The sequence below is a fragment of the Mytilus californianus genome, unplaced genomic scaffold, assembly GCF_021869535.1.
Source record: "Mytilus californianus isolate M0D057914Y unplaced genomic scaffold, xbMytCali1.0.p SCAF_17, whole genome shotgun sequence".
NCBI lineage: Eukaryota > Metazoa > Mollusca > Bivalvia > Mytilida > Mytilidae > Mytilus > Mytilus californianus.
Genome location: NW_026262659.1, coordinates 1,481,401 through 1,488,671, shown reverse-complemented (window position 1 = coordinate 1,488,671; position 7,271 = coordinate 1,481,401). Strand labels below are relative to the sequence as shown.

The 7,271-nt window shown below is 32.6% G+C and overlaps 1 long non-coding RNA gene across 1 annotated transcript; it reads left to right on the top strand.

Moving 5' to 3' along the window:
* Window positions 1-401: 401 nt before the first annotated feature.
* Window positions 402-6,368, top strand: LOC127726229 (uncharacterized). Its single transcript, XR_007993412.1, has 3 exons — window positions 402-787; window positions 2,624-2,778; window positions 6,016-6,368. It is a non-coding gene; the product is annotated as an uncharacterized LOC127726229 (long non-coding RNA).
* Window positions 6,369-7,271: the final 903 nt, after the last annotated feature.

Below are 7,271 nucleotides of genomic sequence, written 5' to 3'. Positions count from 1 at the left end.
AAATAATAATAAAGAATCGCTTTACCTTTCTATTGTACTAATTTAAATATTCGGTACGCAAAGCAAAACATAGCGTACAAAGCTATAGTTTATTTCAAAATACGCAGCGCAAAACTATTTTCGTCAATCGTCAAGAATCAATAAAGAATATGAAATATGAATATGATATGAATGGGAAACATACAACACTGAAAACACAAATAATATGAAATGCTTTATAATGAACAAAATGGATAAATATATCCGGTGACATTTATTTAGTTTGTTCTTTATTCTCAATTCTTATTTTTTATTAATAATCCCATTATTCTCTATGATTCTTTATTCTATATTTCTGCTTTTTTTATTATCTATTCTTTATTTTGCACTATTTGTCATTATTTTCTATCCTTAAACCCCCATCTTGATTCCAGACCCTCAAATATACGTAAATGTACGAAAGCTTGCATGGTACGTCGAACACGAAAACCCGGAAATCTTTTCACCGTTACCGTTTTTTATACTATGACGCAAAATCCATGGACGCTCACGCGATCATCTGTTGCTGTCTTTTTAAAAGTTTTTAAGAATGGACAGAGATAGATGATACAAGGAACTTTGGTTTTTCAAACTGGTGAATCAAAAAATTATTATAAACAGATAAATTGAAATGGGTGACTTGTCGATTAACTGGAAGAAACCAGGGAACGAAACATAGAAAATTTATGAAACGAAAGTCAACGCAACGAAAGTCAAAGTGTTTTTGTTTTGATGGATAATTTTACGTACCCCAAAAGCGCAACGAAAGGTAAATATTATTATGCACATTTTGTTTAATTATTGGATTAAAGCAGGAAGATGTGTGTGCTTTATTTTTCACGAAAAACTATTTGACTAGATATTTGTAAACCTGAGAACGATATTGGAACCCCCCCATATTGTAATATAAATATAATTGCATTGGGTAATCCGTTTCATTATCTATTTATATTTCATAATGAGGATATTACAAGATTTAGACACAAATACATCCCAAATAACCATATAATTTGTAAGCCCTTTAGACAATAAGACAAACTTGGGAAAAGGGGGGCATCATATACACCTTATCGCTATTCCCGCTTGACCCGAGAATCTGTCCCGCTTGAACTTTTGACGTCATACAACAATCACTTTTCCATTGTGGCGTCAGATATTTTCTATTATGACGTCAAAATTTTACGGGAACTTTTGTGATGTCCAGTAATGGCGGACAAATAGCGATAAGGTGTATACAAGGGGGGGGACATCATATACTTGATGTAATGTATTGAAATTGTTTATCTAATGTCACAACAGAACTTAATTACTTTAACTGATGCAGACCTGTATATCTTATGATACATGTGTGGTATTTGTATTTTTTTTTTAGTTGTTTTAAAACCATGAAACTGTAGACGACTTTATTATCTCTCTAGCAATTAATAGCTATTTTACACTTAGTAGATAGGGGTGCCCCTGGAGGGATCAATTACTCCCCCCCTTTTCATATAATTTAGATTTAAAAAATGTATATACCTTTTCATACATAGTGTAGGTAATAATGTACATGTAACCTTTTCCCAATTTTAATTATGAGTGATTCCAGGACATGCAGGAGTGGACAAGAATCACATTCCGGCATACCGAGAAAATCATCACATTTGATTAAAGCTCAAAGCTGAGGCTCAAATTCCTCATTTTATGTTAACTTAAGGCAAAACGAGACTTGCAACTACACAAATGTAAGAAAATTACAGGGCTTTGCATATGAGGGGGGGGGGGGTAGGACCTTTATCGGGACTCCAGGATCGGGTGTTTTTAAGCTCGGGATTTCGGGATGTCAGGATTTAATTTTTTTTAAATTCAGGACCTCTGGATTCCATGTTTTTAAGCCCAGGATTTCGGGATCAGGACCCCTCCTACCCCCCATCATATGACAAGTACAATAAGCCTTAATTATCCTGAGTCTGAGACTACTATTACTGAGTACTATAACAATAAACATCTAGTAATTCTCAGCCTTATCATACATTTTTGTACATGTATTATACTTCTGATAGTTTTCCACACCTATTCACATATTTTTAAGCTGAAAAATATGACCCAGGCTATTACAGCGACAGGTCTTATCACCTTGTACATATAAGAAGTGGACCCTAGAGTGCATGAATGGTCTACTTTACATCTACTTAAATGTGAATATAAAAATAAGAAGATGTGGTAAGATTGCCAATGAGAAGAGTCAAATTCTCCACAAGAGATCAAATGACATAGAAGTTAACAAGTATAAGTTATGGTACAAGATGACTTCAACAATGAACAAAGCCCATACCAGAAAGTCAGCTATAAAAGACATTTAATGGAAATGACAAATGTAAAATAATGCAAATGAGGAAACTAACAGACTGCTAATGATTTATAAACAAAACAAGGAACAAATAAACAAATATGATATACAGCAACAAGAAACAGGGCAAGTCTAGATCTGTTGTTCTTGTTTTAAAAGATCAAAATACAAATGTAAGCCAATTTTGCCATATAAAAATATTTAAGCCAATTTGGCAGATATATTGTAACTTCATTCTATTATACATTTGAACATGTTATACATTATTTCTTTTAGCATTTTGAATGAAAGTACATTTTGTACATGTACTTCAACAGAACAGAATTCATTTGAGGCCTTGCTTTCTAGATTATATAATGGATTCATAGATTGTCATATTGATTTATGTGCATAAAAGGAGCAGTAGTCAACGAATAATTTTGTGATGAGAGGTATGTAATGAAGAGGATAACTTTGTTTAAATATTTTGTTGTTGGCAGACTCTGTATACATGTTGCAAGTTTTGAGGTCATAGACATGATAGAGTTGAAAGTTTTGATTCTTGTTGTGGGCTATTTCTATCATGTCTATAAGCAGTGACAAATTTTTTTTTTTACAGGTCAATTTTATAGAAAATAGGGTTGGAAGCTCTGTTAACACTTCATTGCTGGTTCTTTTTTTGTCTTGCAACAACAGTCATGAAGGTGAGTCTTGGGCATGCTGTAACAGAGGCGAAGTCATAAACAATTTGTTAAAAATTGAGATTAGGTCAGTTACAGAGGAACCAAACAATAGCTTATGGCCGTGTTATGGTTAAATAAGTCAATAATATTTTTTGCAGTAGAAGTAGGATATCCACTTCTCATTTCCATTTCCATTGAGATTATATGGTCCAAATCCCTCAGTCATGGTTGATTGACTTTGATATTTTAACTTAACTTAAATGTGAAAAGTTTCTGATTAGGTCAGTTTGAGTGAACCAATAATGATAAATCATTGATATTTGGTATGCAGTTGTATATGTCAGAGTACTAGCACATTTCATATCCCTTGTTTTTATTTTGCCCAGCCCTCAGTCATGATCTATTGATTTTGAAACTTTGTCAAGTCAGGGATGGTGTGTGACTTTGGATGTTTAAGCATTGTCATTTGAATATCAACATTTGAAATCAATTAACAGGATTTCATACAGAGAAGACATACTTCTATGTCTAAAGTTTATTCATATAATAATGTATACCAAAAGTTTATTATATACCAGTAATGTCTTGGATAAATTATTTATACAGGAATTACTTCATTTTGAAATGTAAATTCTATGGAAGATAACCAGTAAAGCACTGTTATGGTTGCATTTTTTTGTCAGATATTTTTGTAATTCATACCATAGGTCTATACCAGCATGGTCTTTTAGTTTTATGAGTTAGAAAATAACTGCTGATCAAATATGTTTACAGTAGTAATACCTCTTGGAAATAGATATTGTAAGAAAAACTGCATTGCAAGCAATCCCACACATGTCTTCATTTCTTTTAGATTATTTATAATTTATGAAAAAGGTTAAAAGAACATACATATTTTTTGCTTTTTGACAGCAAATTTTATATATCCATCAATTGTGAGGTACATTGAAGCGCTGTTCTTTTATTAAATGCATGAAGAATGGATGGTAACACAAATGACAGCATATTATGTTCATGAGTTAATATTGCCTTGTCTGAAAATAGTATACGCGAAGTACTAACATTGAACTATGGTAACGTTGTAACCCTAATGCTGTAGTGAATGACGTTATTGTATAGATTTCATACTACAACAACGATTAAACGTACATTGCAATCATAAGTATTTATTGAGATTCCACAACATGCCTACAAATGGTGTATTTAAACAAAATATGTAACAGGAAATCAAGATTTAATAAACATCAAGAGTTAATGCCTAAATGTTGTTTTTTATACGACCGCAAACAAATTTTGCAGTCGTATATTAGTATGACGTCGGCGTCGTCGTCGTCAGAAGACACATTGGTTTTCGCACTCTACCTTTAGTTAAGAGAATGGATCTCTATGAAATTTTACCATAAGGTTCAATACCACAAAAGGAAGGTTGGGATTGATTTTTGGGGTTATGGTACCAACAGTTAAGGAATTAGGGGCCAAAAAGGGGCCAAAAATATGCATTTTTGTAATTTCCAGACATAACTTGTGTGTTAGTGTATGGATCTCTCTGACATTGTATCACAAGGTTCCATATCACAAAGGGAATGCTGGGATTGATTTTGGGGGTAATTGCCTCAAAATTTTAGGAATTAGGGGCCAAAAAAAGGGGCAAAAACAAGCATTTTTCTAGTTTCATGACAATAACTTGTGTGTAAGTGTATGGATCTTTCTGAAATTGTACTACAAGGTTCCATATCACAAAGGGAAAGCTGGAATAGAGTTTTGGGGTAATTGCCCAAAATGTTTAGGAAACAGGGGCAAAAAATTAGCATTTTTCTAGTTTCCAGACAATAACTTGTGTTCAAGTGTATGGATCTCTGAAATTGCACTTCAAGGTACCATACCACAAAGGAAAGGCTGGGATTGATTTTGGGGGTAATTGCCTCAAAATTTTAGGAATTAGGGGCCAAAAAGGGGCAGAAAACAAGAATATTTCTAGTTTCCGGACAATAACTTGTGTGTAAGTGTATGGATTTTTATGAAATTGTACTACAAGGTTCCATATCACAAAGGGAAAGCTGGGTTTGAGTTTGGGGGTAATTGCCCTAAACGTTTAGGAATTTGGGACCAAAAACTGGCCTAAAAACAAGCATTTTTCTAGTTTCAGGACAATAACTTGTGTGTAAGTGTATGGATCTTTATGAAATTGTACTACAAGGTTCCATATGACAAAGGGAAAGCTGGGTTTGAGTTTGGGGGTAATTGCCCTAAACGTTTAGGAATTTGGGACCAAAAAGGGGCCTAAAAAACAAGCATTTTTCTAGTTTCCAGACAATAACTTGTGTTCAAGTGTATGGATCTCTCTGAAATTGTACTGCAAGGTACCATACCACAAAGGGAAGGCTGGGATTGAGTTTGGGGGTGATGAATCATAAGGGGGTTCAAAAAATTTGGGGGAGGGATTTTTTTTTCCCCTTTTTCCTTTTTTTTTTCTTTAAAATTTTCCATTTTAAATTGGTTATTTCGGATTTATATATAAAAGCAAATAATAATGATATGGTTTGAATAGGTAAATTAAAAAAATTTAAGTTCTTAGACCATATTCATTCTGTGTCAGAAACCTATGCTGTGTCAAATATTTAATCACAATCCAAATTCAGTGCTGTATCAAGCTTGAATGTTGTGTCCATACTTGCCCCAACTGTTCAGGGTTCGACCTCTGCGGTGGTATCAAGCTGCGCCCAGCAGAGCATTTTATTTTAAACTGTAGACAGCAGAATAGATGATTTTATATTGGAAAAAAGTTCATACTATACTAAGACGGGCTTAGGCTATACATATATTATTAATATTAGTTACACTGTTGATCTTTTTATACGACCGTTGTTGTTTGCTTACACATTTTTTCCATTCAATCAAAAGTAAAAATATAAATTAGTGACTCTGAGCATCAGTTCATACTTCATCTACAAAAATGATCTAGTTTTTGTCTGGAATTCTGGATTAAATTAAGATTTACAATTTTAGCTTATTACCATGGTTACCAAATGAAAGGAAAGTGCAGTATTAGAATCACTGGTGTACATGTAGATGCGGATGTCCGGCAAAAAGAACTGGTATCAAAGTAAGTTCATCTGTAGAATTGCAGTTAATTTAAATAATTTAATGTTATCTATTTAAACCTTTTTCAAGTGTAATTGTACATGTTTCGGCATGTATACTGTTGTTTATTTATGTCTTTCTGATGTCAAGTATGCATCAAGGAATCCTTATCCTGTTCTCCTTCTTCTGCTCCACACACACACACGCATGAGATGTCAGAAGTTCAAATAATTATAGCATTTGCTTATATTATGAATTGTATATTTAAAAGTTGTTCTCGTCTTAAATATGCATACATTGTAAAATATTTGCCTCTGAACATTAAAATAAGCAAGAAAAATCAATCGATTATTGTTTTTGCATTATAGGAATGAGTTTTCAAACATACATGTATAACAATTGAATAATTTCCTTTTAAGCTTTTTTTATGAACCAGCATATAGATATAACATGTATAAGGAGATGAGGTACATGTATGATTCTCAATGTGACAACTATCAAATAAAAAACCATAGGACGAAGATGTAAACATTTGCTGGTCACTGTACAGCCATAAACAATGATCAAAATACATACCATAAAGTAACATATTATGGCTATACATGTAACTTGAATAAGGATGAAAAAATGTGAACCAATGAAAAAAATAAAACTACACACAGTATGGCAGACAGCACCAAACATAAGAACCAAATGACAGAATCAGCCAGAAAGGGCTGGACTCATCAACAAGCACTTAAAAAGAAATAACAAAATAATAAAAGATGCAAAAATTATGTTTTCCCAAACTAAAATATCTATCAGTTCACCTTCGACAGATTTAATCAATTAATGTAACAACAAAACATTTGTCATTTCAAACAGTCTAAGAAAGCATGACTTTGTGTAATGCCAAAATATTGAGCACACAAAAATATGTAGGACCATAACAGCATATAAGTATTTATAATCAGTCAAGGGTCTAACTTAAATAAGTTATTAGAGAAAAATAACATACATTTGTTATTGAGGGCTAAAAAATCAAAAATCTGTGATAACATATGTATGTTACATGTTTCAAAGGGACATTATACATCCTCTATTTTATTAAATTGTGTACTATTTCTATTGATATTATAATTGTCTTTATGTACATTAAACTTAAGAAAGATATAACAGCCCATAGTTTGCCAATCATGCAT